This window comes from Adiantum capillus-veneris, chromosome 23, assembly GCF_014529385.1.
Source record: "Adiantum capillus-veneris isolate H3 chromosome 23, ASM1452938v2, whole genome shotgun sequence".
NCBI lineage: Eukaryota > Viridiplantae > Streptophyta > Polypodiopsida > Polypodiales > Pteridaceae > Adiantum > Adiantum capillus-veneris.
This window is the reverse complement of record NC_140953.1, coordinates 1-22923: the sequence shown is the minus strand read 5'-3', so window position 1 is coordinate 22923 and position 22923 is coordinate 1. Positions and strand designations below refer to the sequence as shown.

General features: G+C 42.4%; 1 non-coding gene and 1 pseudogene across 1 annotated transcript; both read left to right on the top strand.

The window, feature by feature from the left end:
* Positions 1 to 249: 249 nt before the first annotated feature.
* TRNAY-GUA (transfer RNA tyrosine (anticodon GUA)) lies at positions 250 to 331 on the top strand. Its single transcript has one exon. It is a non-coding gene; the product is annotated as a tRNA-Tyr (tRNA).
* An 11705-nt stretch (positions 332 to 12036) lies between these two features.
* LOC147427310 (pentatricopeptide repeat-containing protein At4g19191, mitochondrial-like) lies at positions 12037 to 15262 on the top strand (annotated as a pseudogene).
* Positions 15263 to 22923: the final 7661 nt, after the last annotated feature.

The window sequence follows — 22923 nt, the reverse complement described above, 5'->3', positions numbered from 1 at the left end:
CTAGCAGATAATCTGGCCCCCATCGTCTAGAGGCCCAGGACACCTCTCTTTCACAGAGGCGACGGGGATTCGAATTCCCCTGGGGGTATTCGAGTTTCAATAACTTCTTTGCGCACATAACAAGTCTATTGTTACCCCTCCCGGTAAATTTCGGGACAACTGAAAAGAATCGAATGGAAGCTTTTAAATGAAATTGATTAATCGAGCAACAATTCATGTAATAGAATAGAACCAAAATTCCTTTCCTACGGGTCGATGCCCGAGCGGTTAATGGGGACGGACTGTAAATCCGCTGGCGGTGCCTACGCTGGTTCGAATCCAGCTCGACCCAAGAAGTAAAATAGGAAAATCTAAATCTGGGCATATTCTTTATAAGTGGTATCTTTTAGCATCTATGTAAGATGGGTAATAGAACTCCGATTTGTTTCGTTGCAATTTCCCGTATCGGGATTGACGGGTCTCGAACCCGCAGCTTCCGCCTTGACAGGGCGGTGCTCTAACCAATTGAACTACAACCCCGAGTAGCAATTAGCTCAGTTGGAGTGTACGTAGTAATTGTCCCAGAGTCAATGATTCATAATCTAATTTTTGTTAAAACTCCTGTATGAGGGGGGAAAAAATCTTTTTTTTTTTTTTTTTTTTGACTTTGCTAGGGAATAAAAGAAAAGAAATCGGTTAGAAAATCTTCAGGTTGTAGGAGGTCTTCAATCTGATCTATTTTTCAGAGGCGTTGGCAATAAATTATCCTAACCCTAAGGCAATCTTTTTACAATCTATCTATATCTATCTACCTATCTACAGATAGAATTTTTTATTTGACAAGTACCTCTATTCATGTTGCCCAGAGTTGGAGACGTCACGGATTGGTGTTGGCAAAATCAGTGGGAAGACATCCTACTTTTCCTTCCACTAGATTTTCTTGACAATTAAAATTGCTGATGTGATATAATTACAAAGGACTTCTTTTCTAGATTCCACGTCTACGCGTCAATCGCTGTTTCGCCCCGGATACTACTAAGTTTTCCCGGCAAAAAATTTATCACAGAAGTGATTTTAAGTTTGTAAAATCTGGATTTTGCTTAGGTTCCCATCTCGTGGATCGTCAAAAAGATTTTTTTTTTTTCGGTGCATAAATCCTCTAAATTCTTTTTGAAATATCAAAATATGTGAATAAGATTTCCTGCAGCTTTCTACCTGCTTTAACGAATTTGTTAGAGGAGGAATAAAGAAAGATAATTCAGTGAAAAAAAAAAGTCTACTCATATCTATTTACTCACACCCACTCATATATTTAGATCTATCTAGATTAGATATTCCTCCACCTTTATATCTATATGTATATATAAATCTTTGTCAAAGGAAGGGGGAATTTGCAAATTATATTATTAGAACGATCAGACTGGTCTGTGAAATTTAATTCAGAGGTAGGTCTAGATGTATCACTTCGTTAGGAGGAAGTGGAGGTATGCCCGTACTGCCAGAACTTGCACAAATTCAATTTAAAGGTTTTAGTCGTTTCGTTCATCAAAAATTGCTTAAGGAACTTGAAAATTTCCCAAAAATTGAAGATACAGATAAGGAAGTAGAATTCTGATCTATTGGAAATCAGTACCAATTGACAGAACCTTCTCTCGAAGAGAGAGATGCCGCGTATCAATGTATTACGTATTCCGCTGACCCATATGTACCAGCTTAATTGATTTGTAAGGAAGACCAAATAGTGCAAGAGGAAGATGTACGACTCGGATCTATTCCTTGGATGAATTCCGGAGGAACATTTATTATTAATGGGATCGCTAGAGTTTTAGTCAGTCAAATATTGAGGAGTCCTGGTATTTACTACAATCGGGAGTCGGATCAGAGAGGGATTCTCGCGTATACCAGCACCGCAATTTCAGATCAGGGAGGGAGATTTAAGCTAGAGATAGACGGGAGGAATAGAATATGGGTTCGTATAAGCAAGAAAAAAAAAATATCTATTTTTATTCTACTAGTAGCTATGGGGTTATGCAAAAGAGATATTCTACAAAACTCCCGTTACCCAAGGATTTTTTCAAATATGTTCAAAAGGCAAAAAGAAAGTATTGAATCTCCAGAGGATGCCATAGCAGAGCTGTACAAACACCTATACTCTGCTACAGACGCAGATGTATTCTTTTCGGAATCCATATTTAGGGAATTATAGAAGAGGTTTTTCCAACATAGATGCGAATTAGGACGAATTGGTAGACGAAACCTAAACATCAAGCTAACTCTTGATGTACCCGAAACGGAGTCTTTTTTGCTACCCCAAGACATATTAGCAGCTGCAGATCACTCAGTAGAAATAAGTTACGGAGAGGGCAAACTCGACGATATAGATCATTTGAAAAATCGACGTGTTCGATCCGTTGCAGATTTGCTTCAGGAACAATTGAAATTAGCTCCAAACCGTTTGGAGAATTTGATTCGATAAAATTTATCTAGAGCCGTTAGGCGCAAACGCGCAATCACTCCCCGGGGGTTGGTGACACCCGTGCCAGTAATAGCAGCTTTCAAGGAGTTTTTTGGTTCACACCCCCTTTCGCAATTTTTGGACCAAACAAATCCATTATCTGAAATGGTTCATAAACGAAGATTAAGCTCTGTAGGTCCCGGCGGGTTAACACGTCGAACCGCTAGTTTTCAAGCTAGAGATATTCATTTCAGTCATTATGGTCGCATCTGCCCAATCGAAACATCGGAAGGTATGAATGCTGGCCTGATTTCCTCATTAGCTATTCAGGCAGGAGTTAACACTTCGGGATCTTTGGGGAGCCCTTACCTCGAAATGTCAGATTCGTCTGGGGAGGAGCAGTTAGTCAATTTATCACCCGCAGAAGATGATTATTACCGAGTAGCAAGTGAGAATTTACTATTATCCGAATGGAGAGGTTCGGAGAAGGAAATTATACCAGTGCGATATCAACAAGAGTTTCTCAGCGTTCTCTGGGAACAAGTTGATTTTCGAAGTATTCATCCTCTCCATCATTTTTCCATCGGAGCTTCTCTCATTCCATTCATTGAACATAATGATGCAAACCGTGCTTTGATGGGTTCTACCACGCAACGTCAAGCTGTTCCATTAATTAAGCCCGAAAGATGCATTGTAGGAACTGGGTTGGAAAGTCAAGTAGCTTTGGATTCGGGAAGTGTAGCTATATCCGAACAGGATGGTAAAGTTTGCTATATTGATGGTAATAGAATTGAGCTATCTCTTATCCACGAAGCGAAAAAGAACAAATTGGCTCAACCTACTACAATTGAGGAATTAAAAATATTTGAGCGTTCCAATAATAACACCTGCATGCACCAAAAACCCGCGGTTTCGCTGGAGAACTCCTGAGAGGCGGAGAAATCGTAGCGGATGGAGCAGCGACTGTCAGGGGGGAACTAGCTCTGGGTAAAAATATATTAGTAGCCTACATGCCGTGGGAAGGATACAACTTCGAAGATGCGGTCTTGATTAGTGAACGCCTTATCTATGAAGATATTTTCACATCTCTTCACATCGAAAAACATGAGGTTGAAATTTGTGCAACAAATCAAGGACCTGAGCGGTTACCAAGCAAATATCTCAATTGGATGGTTATTTACTTCGACACCTCGACGACGATGGGCTCGTAGAATCAGGATCTTGGGTGGAGGCCGGAGACGTTTTGGTAGGTAAACTGACGCCTCAGGAGGGGGCAAGCTCATCACGTGTTCCAGAAGGAAGATCATTACAAGCTATTTTTGGTATACAACTGGTTAATGCAAGAGAAAGTTGTCTAAGAGTACCTATTGGTGGGAGAGGTCGAGTCACTGATGTGAGGTGGGTATACCCCGAAGATGATGCTACAAATGATTTGGAAGTAATTCATATATATATATTGCAAAGACGTAAGATACAAGTGGGTGACAAGATAGCCGGTAGGCATGGAAATAAAGGTATTGTATCAAAGATAGTACCCAGGCAAGATATGCCCTATTTGCAAAATGGTACGCCGGTTGATATGATACTAAGTCCCTTGGGAGTACCTTCACGAATGAATGTGGGACAGATTTTCGAATGCTTGCTTGGGTTAGCCGGGGAGTTTCAGAAACTCATTACCGTGTAGTACCCTTTGATGAAAGATATGAACGGGAAGCTTCCAGAAAACTAGTATTTGCCGAACCTCACGAAGCGGGTGCGCGGACCAATAATCCGTGGCTATTCGAACCCAGCCACCCTGGAAAGAGTCGATTGATCGATGGACGAACGGGTGATCCCTTTGGACAATCTATTACAACTGGGAAAGCTTATATAATGAAACTTATTCATCAGGTTGATGATAAGATTCACGCACGATCTAGTGGTCCCTACGCGCTCGTTACACAGCAACCTCTCAAGGGGAAATCGAGACGGGGGGGACAACGAATTGGAGAAATGGAAGTCTGGGCTTCGGAGGGGTTTGGGGTGTCCTACACCTTGCAGGAAATGCTTACAACTAAATCAGATCATATTCAGGCTCGCTACAAAGCACTTAGTGCAATTATGACCGGAAAACCAGTTTGCAAACCTAAAACCGTTCCAGAGTCTTTCCGATTGCTAGTTCGGGAGTTACGACGTATGGGCCTAAATTTGGAACGCAATTTCATACCTGAAGAAGATTTGGGAAGGGAATTTGAAAACATTTGATATTTCCTTGAAATTTCTCTCGTGAAAATTAATTGAGAGTTTATTATGATTCATCGAACTAATTATCAACAACTTCGGATTGGACTAGCTTCTCCCGAACAGATTCGCAGTTGGGCCGAAAGGGAGTTACCTAATGGAGATGTCATTGGACAAGTCGATTAACCTTACACATCGCACTATAAGACTCACAAACCAGAGAGAGATGGGTCATCTTGCGAAAGAATATTTGGGCCTACAAAAAGTGGAGTCTGTGCTTGCGGAAACTGCCGATCTGTCAATGACGAAGGAGAGTCTTCCAGATTTTGCAAGCATTGCGGAGTCGAGTTTACTGACTCTCGAGTTCGTAGATATCGGATGGGATACATCAAACTCGCGTGTCCAGTAACTCACGTATGGTTTCTTAAACGAATCCCTAGTTATATTGCAAACCTACTAGCCAAACCTCTTAAAGAATTGGAAAGCCCAGTCTATTGCGATGCGTGACTCGACTTCACATGTTGATCGGCATAGATTTGATACAATCTGTCATTCCATGTAGGAATTGGAGGCCTCTAACCGACGCGTCCCTCAATCAAAATTAAAGATGAGGAAGTCTCGCGCAACTCGGGAGAAAATACGCAATCTATTGCGTAGAAACTGAAGAATCCTCCCCATGGTTAGTTTTTGGTAGAAAGAGAGAGAGAATCTACCAAACTAATTAAATCAGGCTTCGTGAAAAAAAGAATAAGATATTTGTTTCAGTTAGTAGACAAATATTAAATGCTTCCTAACATAACCCCGATCCTTTGATTTTCTTTTTCGCCGTTAGGAAAGACTTTGGGTATGGTTAGGGGAAGCTAATCATCGCATGTACTTCTCAAATCAACTGATAGCCATCGAAGTGGATTGAAAACCCAAAGGGGGGAAATGATCACATTAGGAACAAGAAAAAAATTTCCGACTTATGATAGGAAGGCAAAGAACCTACTTCCTCCTGTACAGGATCATCCATGATGGAAAAATTGAGACTACTCGAAAAATACTATTTGGAACTCGAGTACTGAACAGCTATTTTCGACGGGGCGATACTTTATTAGATTATTCTAGATTCTATTATTGTGTTTTGAAAACATTAATTAGTCGGGTTGTAAATCTGGTACTAGTTATTTGAGCCGGATGAGGGGAAACGCTCTTGTCCGATTCTGGGGGGGGGTCGGCCAACCTATCCCAATCTTTTTCTAGCTAGGCCCGTGGCTGAAAGGCCCGCTCTATTAAGACTGCGGGGGCTGTTCAATTATGAGGATCGAGCCTGGAGAAACATACTTCCCACTTTTTTTTCTACCCAAAATTACGAGATGCTTCGAAAAAATGAAATTGTTACTGGGGGAGATGCTATCAGAGAAGGATTAGCTAGCTTAGATTTGCAAAGTTTTCTTAATTGCGCGTATTTAGAGTGGCAGGCGTCAGTAAAACAGAAGCCAGTTGGAATCGAATGGGAAGATCGAACAATTCGAAGAAGAAAAGATCTTCTGATCAGGAGGATTAAACTAGCCAAGGATTTTTTACGGACGAATATGAAACCCGAATGGATGGTTTTATATTTTATACCGGTTCTCCCGCCTGAATTAAGACCAATAGTGGAATTGTATGAAGGTGAATTGATTACCTCTGATCTTAACGAACTTTATAGGAAGATTATTTACCGAAATAATACTCTCAGAGAATCCTATCGGGTAGTGAATTTACACCGAAGGATAATTTTACCTCTAATTGTTTGCCAAAACGACTGTTCAAGAAGCTGTAGATGCTCTCATCGGTAGTGGTATACGTGGGCAACCAATGAGGGATATTCATAATAGACCCTACAAGTCATTTTCAGAGGTTATTGAGGGCAAGGAGGGTCGATTTAGAGAAAATCTACTCGGCAAGCGGGTCGATTACTCAGGTCGCTCCGTAATTGTTGTCGGCCCATCTCTTTCATTACACCAATGTGGATTACCTCGAGAAATGGCAATTGAGCTTTTCCAAGCTTTTGTAATTCGCAATTTGATTGGATGACACCTTGCCTGTAATTTACGAGCTGCTAAGTGCATGATACGGAAGGGGAATCCCATAATATGGGAAGTTCTTCGGGAAGTTATGCGAGGCCATCCTGTACTGCTGAATCGGGCACCTACTTTGCACAGATTAGGCATACAGGCGTTTCAGCCCCTCTTGATAGAGGGACGCGCCATTCGTCTGCATCCATTGGTTCGTGGGGGGTCTAACGCAGATCTTGACGGGGATCAGATGGCCGTTCATGTCCCTTTATCTGTCGAAGCTCAAATCGAGGCTCGTCTTCTGATGTTTTCGCATCTCAATTTATTATCTCCCGCTACGGGCGATCCCGTATCTGTACCGAGTCAGGACATGCTTCTTGGTCTTTATGCGCTAACAATTGAAAGTAGGCAAGGAATCTATAGAAATAGACATCTTGGTTTTATAGACAGGGTTAACGTATATTCCACCAAACTACTTCATTTCAGCAGTTACTGTGACTTACTTCGGGCCAAGGAATCGAGACAAGTGGATTCCCACAGTCTATTGTGGCTTCGATGGAAAATCGATCTGCAAATTATTAGTTCGAAAATTCGTGAATTATCTTCCGAATCTCATTATGAATCGTCAGGAACTTCTTTTCACTTCTACGAAAATTGCCGAATTAGAAAATGTAGGGATGGATCTATCTCTAGTATGTATGTACTTACAACAGCCGGTCGCATTTTATTCAATCAACAATTGAAGGAAGCAATGCAAGGTGTATCAAAGAATTCTTTTTCATACACCACCTCATCTACGCTGAGTACATCAACAATCGATAGGTGTAATACTAATAGTAATAATGAGGAATGATAAAGCTTTTTATTATAGGCAATGGGTGAGGGTGAATAAATAAAATGAATCAGTTTAATGAAATTGAGAAGTTAATAACAGAGAGCTTGCTAAATACTGCGATATAAAACAACATATATATATATGAAGTTGAGGTCTTCATAATGATGGATCGAAATGAATTACCTTTCTGCAACAAGACGATCGATAGGGCTGCGATGAAGAGACTCATCGGCAAGTTAGTTGTTTGTTTCGGAATTGCGTCTACAACAAATATCTCAGATCAAGTGAAAGTTTTGGGTTTTCAGCAAGCTACAGAAGCATCTATCTCATCGGGTATTGACGACCTTTCAGCAGTACCAACCAGAGGTTGGCTTGTACGAGACGCGGAGAAATAAGGTTACGTCTCGGAGGGGCATTACCGCTGCGGAAGTCTGCATGCCATAGAAAAGTTGCGTCAATCAATTGAAGCCTGGTATGCCACAAGTGAATGTTTGAAACGAGAAATGAGTCCAAGTTTCAAGATGATTGATCCTTTGAATCCCGTTCACATGATGTCTGTTTCAGGAGCCCGAGGGACCATCTCCCAGGTCCACCAATTGCTTGGCATGAGGGGATTAATGGCAGATCCTCGAGGTCAGGTAATTGACCTACCTATCCGAAGAAATCTGCGCGAAGGTTTATCCCTGACAGAATATATTATTTCTCGCTACGGTGCTCGCAAAGGGGTTGTGGATACCGCCGTGCGAACTTCAGATGCCGGATACCTAACACGTAGACTTGTCGAAGTTGTTCAACATATTGCTGTACGAAGAAGGGATTGTGAAACTCCTAGAAGTCTCGCTTTTTTGACTTCAAATACTGGCGAACGAAGACGAGGATTTCTTGGCACGATGCCGCATCAGGGATTGGTTGGACGTGTGTTGGCGGATCATGTTTACTGGGATGTTAGATGTATTGCCACCCGTAACCAAGATATTAGCGACGGATTGGCTAGTAACTTGATGGCGTCCTCGCAGCCAATACATGTGAGATCTCCTTTGACATGCAAAAGCATTTTCCGGATTTGTCAGTTCTGCTACGGTTGGAGCCTTGCCCATTGCAATTTAGTAGAATTGGGTGAAGCCGTTGGTATCATTGCGGGTCAATCAATTGGAGAACCGGGAACTCAATTGACATCGAGGACTTTTCATACAGGTGGGGTATTTACAGGGGATATTGCGGAGTACGTACGAATTCCATTCAATGGACTTATTAAATTTGACGAAAGATTACTTCATCCGACGCGTACGAGGCACGGGCATCCTGCTTGGATGTGCCGAAACGATTTACCCCTCTTTATTGGCAATTCCGTCGGTACACAAAATTCTCTTATTCCAGCCCAGAGTCTGCTTATGATTCGAACTGGTCAATATGTTGAGTCGCAACAAGTTATCGCGGAAGTACGAGCCAAGGAGTTTCCTCCCAAAGAATGTATTAGAAAACCTATTTATCCAAACTCGAGGGGAGAAATTCACTGGAGTAAATTTGTTTGGCATGTCCGTGATTCCATCTGCAATATCGCTCGTCTCGTACGAGAGGCGAGCCATATATGGATTCTTTCGGGATCTCCATCCAAATTTGATGGGAACTCTTTTTTTCATAAAGATCAAGATAGAGTTAGGATAAAACCCCACCCTATCAAAAGGATACGCAGTCACTCGGAGGGAATTTTTGAAGCACAAGCCAGTGCTAGTAACTGCGTAGATCGTCGAAAAGGGATTCAAGAATTTGGAACCGATTCAAAATATTTTTCAAATTGGTCAAAACGTCCGAGATCCAATTACATCCTTTCAAATGTCTGGTTGGAGCGGGCCGAGCTAGAAAACTCGGTTTCTTTGCTGATGGAACGATGCCAAAAAAATATCAAAAAATTAGATTTTGTAAGTATCAATGTTCAATTAAACAATGGTTCGGATCAGGATCACATTTTTGCCACCTATGAAAACTTCGAGTATCAAACCATCGTTTCAGGGATCATAAAGTATGGCACTGTAGAAATTAAACCGGTCAATCCGAAGAGACTCCAGTTAGATGGTGGGACAGGGAATAAAAGTTCTCGTCCTTGGTGCAGGGTAGTTAGAAAAGGAAATTTCTTCCCGATTCCAGAAGAGGTTTATCTTACGCACGAACCCTCGTCGTCTATTTTGGTGACAAATAATGCTATTGTTAAAAAAGGTGCGCAAATCACTAACAATATTATTACCAAATCAGGTGGATTGATTCGGATGAGAAAGAGATCAAGAGATGCTACTACAATAAGAATTCTCCCTGGATATATTTATAATCCAGAGAAGCAAATTAATATATCCAAACGGGGTAATACATTACTAGCGCCGGGTAATAGGATTTCGGATGACATTGAAGTCAAAAATTGGATTTACCTACAACCATTTACATTTCGCAGAAAAGGAAAAACCTTTGTCCCGATGACACCAGTTAGCGAGTATAACTTATCCAGCGATTCTCTGGCACAAGTAGCATCTCGATTTGACAAACCAAAAACACAGAGACGCGCAAAAGCCAAGACCCTTTCGTTCATTTGTTGCAAAAATGGGGAAAAAATTGAAGTAATTAACGATGTGCCTACTCAATTAGTTCGGCTTTGTTTGATAATTGAATGGCAGAAATATTTGCACGAAACCCTTCCTAGAAAAAGAAACTATTTCTCTCTTATCAGTGTGAAAATAAGTTATTTGTTCAAAACTTTTCTTCAAGTAAATCCGATGGTATCTCCCCCTACACAAAGAGGAGTCAGGGTTGATGAAATCTTTCGAACATCAACGCCTCTTGGCAAACCATCTCCTCCTCAACTTGATCTGGCTAACAGTTGTTGTAAATCAGCTGTCAACTGTCAGGGTATCATTCATTTGACTTTGGAACCAGCCACATCATTCCTGATCTTGTCGCCATTTAATTTGTCCCGTAATAATTCAGTTACTGATACGAGGGATGGTGGTTGCGGAGGAGAAATTGGGAAATACTTCTACGGGTCAGAAGATGGTTTCTTCTGCATCGGCGAGAATAAAAAAAAGATCTCACTGAGTTCTAAATGTATTTCAGAAAATTATGCAAATCCAAATGTTGAAGAGGATGGATTAAAGCTAGAAGAGCAAGTTCCAATCTCGGCCAGAGGAAAGCTGAGGAGGTAGGTCTAGTGGGGACTTTGTCCCCTATTTCTTGTTCATCGATTCCCCATCATCTATCACTCGGCGGCAAAAACCTTTCTACCAGAAAAGGTTTCGTTGATTATTCGATAGATAAGTCGGAACATCAAGATTTCTATCTGATTGATGAAAGTAAATTACTACTGAAATGCCCCATAAATTTTTATGTTAAAAAGGGTTTCTTGGACAAACCTTCTTATTTACCGACAAGAGTGTTTAGTCGAGAAATCATGTTAATTAGTCTAGGACTACCGATCAGTGAAAGTCGATATCTACATCGAGATCGGACATGTTTCCAATCTGGCCAGGTCATGGCCATTCACCAAGATTATTCATTAGTGAGAACGGGTAAAACCTTTTTGGCAACCCGGGGAGCAAATCCCCATAAGAGTTCCGGGATATCCTTGAGGAAGGAGATACGTTAATAACATTGCCGTATGACAGATTGAAATCTGGAGACATTACTCAAGGTCTCCCAAAGGTTGAGCAACTCCTGGAGTCCCGTTCCATTGCTTCTATTTCAGCAGGAATTGGAGATCTTTTTGAGAAATGGTGTCAAAATATTACTAAATTAATTGGGAATCCCTGGAGTCACTTGCTAGGTGCTGGAAAAGTATGGAGCATTGCCAATTGATTCTAATTGATCAAATTCGAAAAGTTTATGAGTCTCAAGGAGTACGGATATGCGACAAGCATCTAGAAATTATTGTCTGCCAATTGACATCTAGGGTCGTAGCGTCTGAAGATGGGGTAACTAATGTATTCCTTCCTGGGGAGCTTGTTGAGTTATCACAGGCGGAACGTATAAATCGTGTTTTAAAGAAATCAATTTTTTACGAGCCTATTGTATTGGGTATGACGAGGGCTTCTCTTAGTACTACTAGTTTTTTGGCGGAAGCAAGTTTTCAAGAAACCACTCGAGTATTGGCTAAAGCTGCCCTTCGCGGCCGAATTGATTGGCTGAAGGGGTTGAAAGAAAATGTTGTTATTGGCGACTCCGTTCCCGTCGGAACAGGTATCCAGAAATCTATTGTCAATTAAATATAAATAAAGAGAAAGAATCTCGTTTGGCAAGTGGGGGTAGTAAGAAGTTGACAAAATGGGAGACTGGAAGTAGTCTAAGTGTTACCATAAAAAACGGGATTTCAATCCCAGTTTTTTCATTCGTAAAGAATTGAATAGATCTTTCACTCGTCTTCATCTTGATATGTGGTAAAAAGTGGCAGACAATTTCTTCGCGCATTTCCAAACCGCGAAATGATTCACTGGATTTAACAAGTCGACACGAGACGAGCACGAGCACGAGCTTGGAATGATGGGTGCATCATCCCTCTATGGGGGCCTCCTCAGGCGTTTGTTTGAGCCGCTTCTGTGTCGCCAGGACGAGACCCTGCTACCCAATCATTTACCGCAGGCTCGGAACTCTTCAAAATGCACCCTCACACCCTATTGCGAGGACACATCACATGAGAAGATTCTCTCTCTCTGCCAAAATGATCAGCTTGAACGAGCCCTCCAGGTCCTTGCTAAAACAACTCAAGGTCTCTCTGATGATGTCTATATCTCCCTCCTCAATACCTGCCTCAAGAAGAAGGCCCTATTTGCTGCAAAGAAAGTGGCAGCGCATGTGGGATCTCAGAGGACAGAGTATGCTGGCTGCTCAGTGATTCCTTGCTCATTACCTGGCACGCTGTGGAGGTGTCGATGATGCCTTGGAAAATACATCGCACACTGCGACAGAGATCTGTTTCCTCGTGGTCTGCTTTGATTTGTGGCTATGTAGGATGTGGGAAGTGGCAGCAAGCGCTTCAAATGTATCAATCTATGCTTGAGGATGCTTATGAACCGGATCGCTATGCTTATGTAAGCCTCTTCAAGGCATGCAGTAATATACCAGACCCAGAAGTGGGCCGGAAGCTACAAATTGAAGTAAAGCAGAAAGGTCTTATATCAAATTTATACATTGCAAACTCCATTCTTAGCATGCATGGAAAGTGTGGAAGCATGGAGGAGGCAGAATCTGTTTTTATCGAGATGGAGCATTGCAATGTAGTGTCATGGAATGCTATGCTTACAGTTAATATAGAACATGGTGAACCAAGCCAGGCTCTACCTGCTCTTCAGGCAAATGCATGTGGAGGGTGTGGAACCGAATGAGCTCACTTTTGTCATGGCAATCAAAGCATGTTGCAATAAAGAAGAGGAAGAGTTTGATGTCTTTGATGTTGGTCGAGCACTCCATGCTGACGCGCATAAGAAAGGTTTCACTTCGCACCTTCTCGTAGCGAGCACCCTCAGTGTATGTATGGCAAGTACCGTGATGTTGCAAAAGGCGGAGGGTGTGTTTAGCAGGTATCTCAGCACAATGTAGTTACTTGGACCACAATGCTTAAGAGTTAATGTTGAACAAGGTCAAGGAAGACGGGTCTTATTAGGGTATAGGCAGCTGCTCAAAGAAGGATACCATTTGGATGCACAAGCTTATGTTCTCTTTTTTCAAGCATGTTGCTGCTTGGCTGAGGAAAAAGTGGATGCTTTAGGAGCGCATTATCTAAGAAACATACTTTGGAAATTGGTCAGGCATTGCATGAAGATGCAAAGCAAAGAGGGTTTGCTTAGATGCCTACAAAGGTGGCATATTAGTAAGTATGAGTGGAAAGTGTGGTAGTAATTGATAATGCTGATAAGGTTATTCAATGGCTTGTCTCAGCAGGATGTAGTATCTTGGAATGTAATTGTCAGCTTATGTCGATCAATGTTTAGGTAATGAGGCTTTAATGCTTTAAGAGAGACTGGTGGATGCAGGCATTATTTTGGATGAAAGGACAGCTGTGAGCACTCTTCAGCATGCAATATTTGTATAGAAGAAGGGATGAGATGCAACAGGAGTTGAGAAGTGTAATGGCCCTCGGCCAGATGTTGTATATGGACGTTTGTAAGTTGGGGTTTTCTGCCAATGTTTTTATCAGCAATACACTTATAAACTTTTATGGGAAGTGTCGGAAAGTTTTGGAAGCTCAGAAAGTGTTTCTTTCATTTTCCAAACATGACTTACCACATGGAATGTTTTGCTTTTTGTTTATCTTGAACAACGTTATAGTAATTCAGCCATGCGACTCTACAGCAGTTGTAGAGGAAGGTGTGCGTCCAGTTGAACGTACGTTTGTCACCACGCTTCAAGCATGCAGCGCCTTGACAGATACTGATGAAGCCACATCAAGCTTGGATTGGAGAAAACTGATCTCTTTTGAGATTGTTCGTGCATTACATGCTGATGCTAAAAAGGAGGGTTTCTCCTCTCAAGTCTTTGTAGCTAACTCTTCTCATAACATCTTTTGCCAAGTGTGGAGCTTTAAAATGAAGCAGAAAGAGTTTTTACCAGTCTGTCCGGAAGCAGTGTAATTTCATGGAATGCAATGTTTTCTGCCTACATTGAACAGGCAAAGGGAAAGTTGGCATTGCGATTATTTACACACATGCTCTAAAGTTGGGGCCAATCCAGATCCTCAGACCTTTGTCATTGTGATACGAGCTGCCAGTGCACTGGAAGAGAAGGAAGATGAAGTTGCACAAGAGTCGTCTACATCCTTTGATATTGGTCAAGCATTACACGTGAAGCTCAGGAAAGAGGTCTGACAACAAATCTTTTTGTGGGTAAACCTCTCACGCGCATGTATGGCAAACATGGAAGACTTATAACTGCAGTCGACGTGTTTGGCGCATACGCGAACGCAAAATCGTATCATGGAATGCAATGCTGTCGGGGCTTGTCGAGCAAGGGGATGGAGATCAAGCTTTGGAACTATTCAAAGAAATGCAAAAGCAAGGGGTGGCAGCAAATGGTATCACTCTCGTTTGCATCTTGCAAGCATGTAGCGAGACGCGGTCTCATAGCCGTTTGTCCAGCATATCCATTTTTGCGGCTTTGTTCTGGCCTTGACCAGAGCTCTTTTGTGGAAACCACCATCATACATGCAAATGGATGTTGTGGTGGGATGATAGATTGCCAAGCAGTCTTTGATGGGATACATCAGCCCGCATGGAGTCAAGGAACTCAATGCTTACAGCTATTGCAGGAGAAGGAAACCTCATGGCAAGCTTAGAGTCTTTTGTAGAAATGTGTTGTCGAGACAGCCAGCCCTCAAGATCACCTTTACTGGCTCTTCTAATGGCTTGTAGTCATACTGGACTCATTGAAGGCGGTCTTGAACTCTTCCTCTATATGAGCAGAAATGTGGGCTATGTCCGGAGTTGAAACATTATGTGATCATGGCCGATCTTCTTGTCGTGCAGGAGATTTTGGCAAGGTGGAGAGTATGCTGTCAAGATTGCCGATGCAACCCGATTAGTGTTTTGGCTGTCATTGCCTAGGTGCATGCGAGTACAATGGCCATGTAGAATTGGGCAAAAGAGCAAATGATTGTGCATTGCAACTACAGCCCAATGATGCTGCCGTGATGTTAGCATGTCAAAATATTTATGCAAATGCTAGGCGTTCGCATATGTCAATGTTATGGATAAAGGTTAGCCAGAAGTGCACTGAAGCCTCCTTTTGGTATCCTTTTCTCCGAGGTATGCATACATTGAAGGTTGTGGTGGTTAGTTTGAGCAGTGTGGGTGCTTTGATAGTCACAACTTATCCTTGGTTTGAATATGCTAGCTTGAAACTTGAAGATCCTCTCTTGTGCAAGACTAGCCTTGGTGGAAGTCACGTTCAATCTTTGATACGATTTATGGGATCTCGAATTTGAAGGTCTCTGTGCTGCTATTACTTTTAATTGGTACTAATTAAGAAAATATGGGTTGTGCTGAGTAAGTATGTGAGCCTCAGTAGCGTACTGGGATTTTTCCAACTACTTATGATAGAAAGAAGGAAGAAAGCTACATCTGCCAATGAAGCCAGAACAAGGTTCATTTGTGAGAATATCTCCCACCAAGTGTGGTAGATTGGTTATCTCAGTTCTCTCTTGAGTATCAGGTCTCGAGTTCAAGCCCTGTCATATAGATCTTTGAGGTCTCTTGGGATTGTTCCTATGACGATGAAAACTTCTCGTGCTCGCGCTTGTGCTTGTGTGTGGGAGAGAGTGAAGAAAGCGAGGAAACTGAATAACCTTCATATCACTAAAGTGTGGTAGATTGGTATCTTGGTTCCCTATTGGCTAAGAGGTCTTTGAGTCAATAGATCTTTGAGGCCTCTTGCTATTGTTCCTACGACGTTAAAAACTCTCTCTTCGCCGTTTAGAGTGTCATAAATGAAACATCATTCCACTGAAATAGAAAGGAACTCGGAACCTCTGTAGGTTACCGAACCTTTGTATATGCAGAATTGCATCAACACCCAAACTTTGGTGGAGACCCCCTTGACTCTCACTCTAATGAACAGCATGCTAGACCAGCCACATAGGATGATACTTATGGCTTCGTGAGCTAGAATCATTGGTGGGTCTTGCTTAAACACATGTTTCCCTTTGGGAATGTAAGTCTCTGGTAAGCAGCCTCATTTTAATTGCCTCCTTGACTATTTTTTTTTGATTGATTGGAACGCTTGCTTGTTGCAGAGCTCGATCTCTTAATGATCATTCATCTAGGTCTCTGTCTCTAGCAAAAATCACTTCACTGAAGCAATAGGAAGTGTTCGGCACTAGTTATCAATCTAGGTCTCTGTCTCTAGGCAAAAATCACTTCACTGAAGCAATAGGAAAGTGTTCGGCCTATTTATCAATCTAGGTCTCTGTCTCTAGGCAAAAATCACTTCACTGAAGCAATAGGAAGTGTTCGGCACTAGAAGAGGGCTTTGAGTTGCTGAGAAACCCATGGGTATGTAGATTTATAACTAAGTTGGAGATGCTTTGGCGAACCAATTTCCAGGGTGTGACAGGCGGTGTGTACGGGCGCCGGGTCCTATTCTATCACTGCAGCATGGTGGTCCAAGATTATTAGTGATTTCAACTTCATGTTCTCGAGTTGCAGAGAACAAACGAAACAAAGGAATCTGTATGGATTAGCTCTCCTTGAATAGTAACAAACCTGTAGTTTCTTGTTTGAGGGACTTCAACACTACATCACACAAGGTATTAAATGAAGCTAGAGTGGTGGGATTGACGACAAGAAGCCTGGCACAAAAGTAGATGTGTGTGAGGATGTTGGATGCAGAAAAAAATGAAAAGTAAATAAGGACATGGGGAGTAAAACAAGCATCAACTTTTAAAGGTTGCGAATTTTGTGTAGGTTTCAATGAACCAGCATGGTTAATTCGCAGGTTGTCGTCGCCGTGGTGGTGGGTTTCAAATCCTTGACCATAGATAGGCTGCAGTAAATGCCTTGAAATTTTTAACACCGTTCATAGGCTCGAGGTTTGTGCGCTTCAACCCGCACTGAAGATCCTACCACCCGTGGCACACATTGTCGTGGTTGAGGGAGTGAAGAAGAGCAAAGACCCATGGTTGTCAATACAAATATTTTGCGATTCCTTGATGCAATAAAGAGAATAATGATCTCAAAATGTTGCCAAAACAAGTCAGGTGGAAAGTGTGCCCACGTGGTTGTGTCAGGAGTAGAATAATTTGAGAAAGCATCAACAAATAAAAATAGCCCACCATGAACTGCTACCATAGCAAATCCAATTTGATATAAGAAGTTATTATGGCCTTCAAAACTTTTATACTCGAATCAAAATTTGGCTTTTTTACCTTTCGTTGAGCACAAATCCTCCATTCAATCCAAACCAGTGTCAAGAAAAAGTATTTGTGAAGTATCCTACCGACTAGAACATTCACACACTACCCTGGCAAGGGTCGTGGCTACTGTGGGAACCGCCCCTACAAATTGATAAGGGGCCAGAGGCTAGGTGCCAAAATGGAGAAACGGAACCCAAGCATGCACAAGAAGATTGAGAAATTTTCTCATGTAGGAAAACCGAGTCTTTCTCAATGTTTTTCATACAATGCATAACATCATGAGCTTCTACTCGAGAGGCACGCACACCTTGCTAGGTACGATTGGGGGTAGGGGACCACCGGCCCCCCCACCGGGCCGCGATAACATCATGAGCTTCTGCTCGAGAGGCGTCGCATACCTAGCTAGGTACGATTGGGGCAGGGGACCGCCGCCCCCCCCGCCCCCCCCCCCCCCCCCAACCGGGCTGGCGGTCCCTGTCCCCAATCGTACTTAGCTAGGTATGCGGAGCACTCCTCACAGAAGCTCATAATGTTGAGAAATATTGTCAGAATTTGTCCAAAACTTCTTGTGATCACGACGCTGCTCCTCTTGCTCCCCTCTCATGGCGTCTGCCACCCTGTGTGTGTGTGTTCCCTGCTAACAAGTGGATCTCTCTTGTTCTCTCTCGCCATAGCCGTGTGTGTGTTGTGTGTGTGTTTCCTGCTAACAAGTGGATCTCTCTATCGCCATATCCTGCTCGCAGACAACTCACAGCCTGCTCGCAGACAGCTCTGTGCAAAGCTCCAACACTGGTATCAGAGCACGTTATAGTCCTCATCCATTCGCTCGCTGCTTATCGCTTGTTTACAGCTCTATGCGTCATTGCTTAATGATAAATTAGGCAGTGGCTATTAGCTCTGGCTATGGCGCTAAGCCTTTTCATCCGAGTTGTGCGGCTTGTCTGCGTTGGAACGCTCACACAAGAGAGCACAGCGCGTAGTGCATATAGAGGCACGATCATTTGCCAAGCCAAAGCACATCGAGAAGCATAACCATTCCCGACCCGACGAGTCAATTGATAGGTGTTTTTTGTTTAATTCCAAATTAACAAGAGAAAAAAAAGTGATAAAATCACGAGGCCTGCAATGGGGAGAGAGGAGAAGAGAGAGAGAGAGAGAGAGGAGACAATATTAAACTATGAGATCGAGCCCGGGATAAGTTCACAGATGTAGCTTGAGAGAAGCACAAAGAGAGAAAACCTCTTTGCAATGAATATCTTCTATGTGCTCAGCCAATAAAAATTTATGCATTTTAAAAAAAAGTGATAAATCTCGAGCCCTACCACCAAGAAGACGAGACTAAAGTAAAACTTAGGACAAATGGTCAAAATACTCTAATTTGTGGAGATTCCTGAAGTACCCTTCAAATTCCTAAAATATGCTACTTAAATATTGAGTGAATAACCAATACCTGCAATAGGGTTACATCTCTAAAATACTTGCCCAAAAAAAGTAGCGTCGTAGGGTTTGCTGCAACCACAGTTCTTGATGTGAAGGCCTATAGAGCTTGTATGCTATCCCCCTCAGAATAGCCCATCCATCCCAAGCCTACAAGAGGCAAACAAGCACGGCATTAGAGCGTTCGTTTAACTGGGTGTGATGTATCCTAGATTCAGTGTCTCCTTGAGTGTGGTCATATCAATGAGACTGGCCATTTAATTAAATCGCAGAACAATTCCTGCGCAGGTTCTAACTTCTAGGCTACGCAGATTAAAATTGAAAAACCGAGATAGATTGCCGGATAAAAGCACGACACGGAGAGAGAGAGAGAGAGAGAGAGAGAGAGAGAGAGAGAGAGAGAGAGAGAGAGAGAGAGAGAGAGAGAGAGAGAGAAGAGAAGAGAGAGAGAGAGAGAGAGAGAGCTGTTGAAGACTCGTGTTTACACAGGGTGAGGGTAAAGGGAGATCGGAGTGAAGAGCATTCTGTTTAGCTTTTAGGCGAAGAGTGAATAGAATGCGGAGGTTCTGAGGTGTCTTTTATAAATTGACACATGTGTTCATGTGAGACTTGAGAGAGATACACACACACACACACACACACACACACACACACACACACACACACACACACACACACACACACACACACAGAGAGAGAGAGAGAGAGAGAGAGAGAGAGATAGAGAGAGAGAGAGAGAGAGAAGAGGACAATTCTATAAAGAGTGAGTGCATCTCTCTTCTTATTGCCGCTGCCCTTGGCCTGCAAGAAGAAACCGCAAAAAGGGACTTTTAAGCAGGGGAAAAGAAAGGCAATCAAAAATTGATCGCCCGGGTATAGCAAGCCCATTACTCCGTAATACTACTCTAATTTATTACCGTAGGGCAGGGGCGCCGATTTACGTGTGATCAGAGGCCATATCACTGGTACAACGGTGGTTATATAGGATCTGGAGCGTCAGCGCCAGCAAACTGGTAGTTAGAAGGCAGCTCTGGCCCAGGCCCAGGTCCCTCCTTTCTAGAAATGGAGATTGCGAGACCATAACCTAGAAGTTGAAGGCACGAAGGCAGTTGCCCCATGATCCATTGGCATACTACTCCAGCCTGTTATAAAACCTGCAGGCTCAGCCCTTGAGTGAATCATCATGAAGTATGCTCGTAGAGTGTAAGATCAAGGTCAGCACCTGCACAACAGTATAGACGTGAGTCTACGATAGCAAGTAATTCGGCTTCTGTCTTGCTAATAAACTTAATGCTCATTATAGTACACCTTCAGCTATGGATCATTCCTGCTCTCTGACCCCTTCGCGAACCATTTACCACCACATTGCCTAGTGCTCCTGCATGCATTTGCTGCTAATCTGCTCCTGCTCATGCTTTGCACACGTCCCCCGGCTGCATGCCGACAATAGGCACAAGAAGCACCTCATGCAATGGTGCAAACTACTCAACACGAGAGAGAGCACCCGCACCTCAACACGAGATTAAAGATTAAAGATTTTCCTCTCTAGTGGGAAACAGTCTGTCCCCCCTCCTCGGGACTAATTGCTGCCCCCCTCCATCATTCGCTCGAGTCTCAACACGAGAAAAGAGGAGCTAGACTCTAATTTTGAGCACATTCAATAAATATAATCTTGGAAAAATACTTATCTCGATATCTTTTGTCACCCACTCACTGCCACTAGTAACCTTTTCATAAGTGCTCACTACATCACTAACCAATCAAACATTTTCATCCTTTATTTTAATTTTTTAAATTACATGAGATTTTTCACTAAGAAAAAACGGAACACATCACTATGGCGTTAGCCCTTTGGATAGGCCAAAAAGAGAATCTCAATAGTGGTTTAACCAACCCCCCCCCCCCGACAGTCCTACTACGATGCACTCTTATATGGAGCTGACAAAGGTAATGAGTCAAATGATGTAGTCGATATTTTTCATGTAAATTTAAATGCAACATCTCTCTCTCTCTCTCTCTCTCTCTCTCTCTCTCTCTCATGTGTATGCCATATATATCAATTTAGTGGCCTTTCTTCTCAATCAAATACGATTGGCAATATGTCAACTGATGCAGAACATGAAGCTTTGCTTCAAGCACTCGGCACATCAACAACACGACGTACAAAAATTAATTTTCCTTGTTAAGTGTCATAGATTTGTTATGTTTTGTCTACTATCAACACAACCATATAGTTTTCTGTCCAAAGCCTTGTTTTCAGTTATTGCCATGGAAAAAATTTGTAAAGGGTTATAGACACTGCCACACATAAGTGGTAAGACCTCCCATTTATGTTTGGTGGAGTTCTTGTCGGCTCACTTTGATTGTTGTCCGAGGGAAGTGCACACACGCACACACCTATGTTGTTGTCAAGGGGGGGGGGGGGTTTCAAGACCTAGTCCAATCTGGTGTCAAACCCATGTGGGAACACTGTCTTGGTGGAGTGTGCATGGCCAAAGTGGTTACATATATGTAAAAGGATTTTGAATATAAATAATATAGCATGTTGTTCTATTTTTACATTGTGTCGATTCCTGCTCTCGTTACGCTTTCTCTGCTCTGCTTTGCATGCCATCACCTCGCCATGGCTCCTACACGCTATCATCCTTCATAGCCCTGACACCTAACACTTACAAAATGGAAAAGACCAAAATAAAAAAACCAACTGAGACCAACAACCAAGACCAACATATGTATGGGATTGAGAACATGGGGGAAGAGTGGGATGTGCCATCTCATGAGCAATATGAGATGATAGTGCATAGGGTAGATAACATCAAATTAACAAATACATGCTTTTCTGGCTACTCTAGATAGTCTCAAAGATTAAATGACCAAGTTGACTGAGTGTATGCAAAAGGGTAAGCAGTCGATGACACAGTCTTTTGTGCCAACCGATCCAAACATGCCTTCCACGTCCAGGGACGATGGAACTATGTAAAGAGAGATTGATTTCCCTCCTCTTGATACTTAGTCAAGACTAGAGACAACCCTATTCTCAAAACATGAAATATCCTCAATTTTTAATGTGAAGAAAAAAAGATAGAAACAAAGATTCTATTTATACCTTCTGCAGAAATGGCAAGACCTACATAGGCTAAAATACACCCCACTTGAGTACCAACCACTTGAGGCTAATCTATTGTTGGGGCCGAAAGCCTACAAATGGTGGATGAGGCTCAAGGCATCAGGGAATATTCCAGGGGATTGGGCTCAATTTGAGAGTATTTTTGTGAAATAATTTCTCTCTCAAAATGAACTAGAAAGAAATTGGGAGGATTGGGACAAGACTATGTAACATGGCATGCCTTTGCTTACTTACTTCATTGCAAAGTACAAAGAAATAATCCTTAGGCTTCAGGGGATTAGATGACTGTTGATGGCTGAACACAGGAAAGCTACACCACTTTTTTATTCTTTAATTTTCATGAGACGTAGGGATATTTTGTAAGGATTTGAGAGAGAGAGAGAGAGAGAGAGAAGAGAGAGAGGAAGAGAGAGAGAGAGAGAGGAGAGAGAGAGAGAGGTCTTATCTCTTTGCTACGCAAACGGAGGAGCCATTGCAAAGCCGACACCACCAACAAATAAGCAACGACGAGGGCTACGCTCCAATGCCATCTTGCAAGTTTTAGCTCTGTCGCTTGTAAAGCAATCTCCCACGAGCTTTCAAGTGAGTATCTTGCAAACCATTGTGTCTGTTTCACAAGTTCTTTATACCGATGGATTCACGATGAGTAGAGTTGCATGTTAGGACCATAAGTGACAAAAAACGATGACCTGTAATACACTATCTATCTTCATACATGTTTGCTGCATGGAGTGGCTATAGGCAGGGTATTAAGTTAGAGTCGATAGGGTAGTGACTTCTTGGTAAGTAGAGTGTACCCTCTGAGTTTCGTGCGTTTCAAGCACATTTGGTCTTGATTTGGAGAGTGTGAGTGTTATAGGCTGTGTTTCATTCATGAGCACATAGGATATCCATGTTTGATTTCCTTGAGTAGTGATTGTCTTAGAAGGTCGATGGATGGGAAGATGG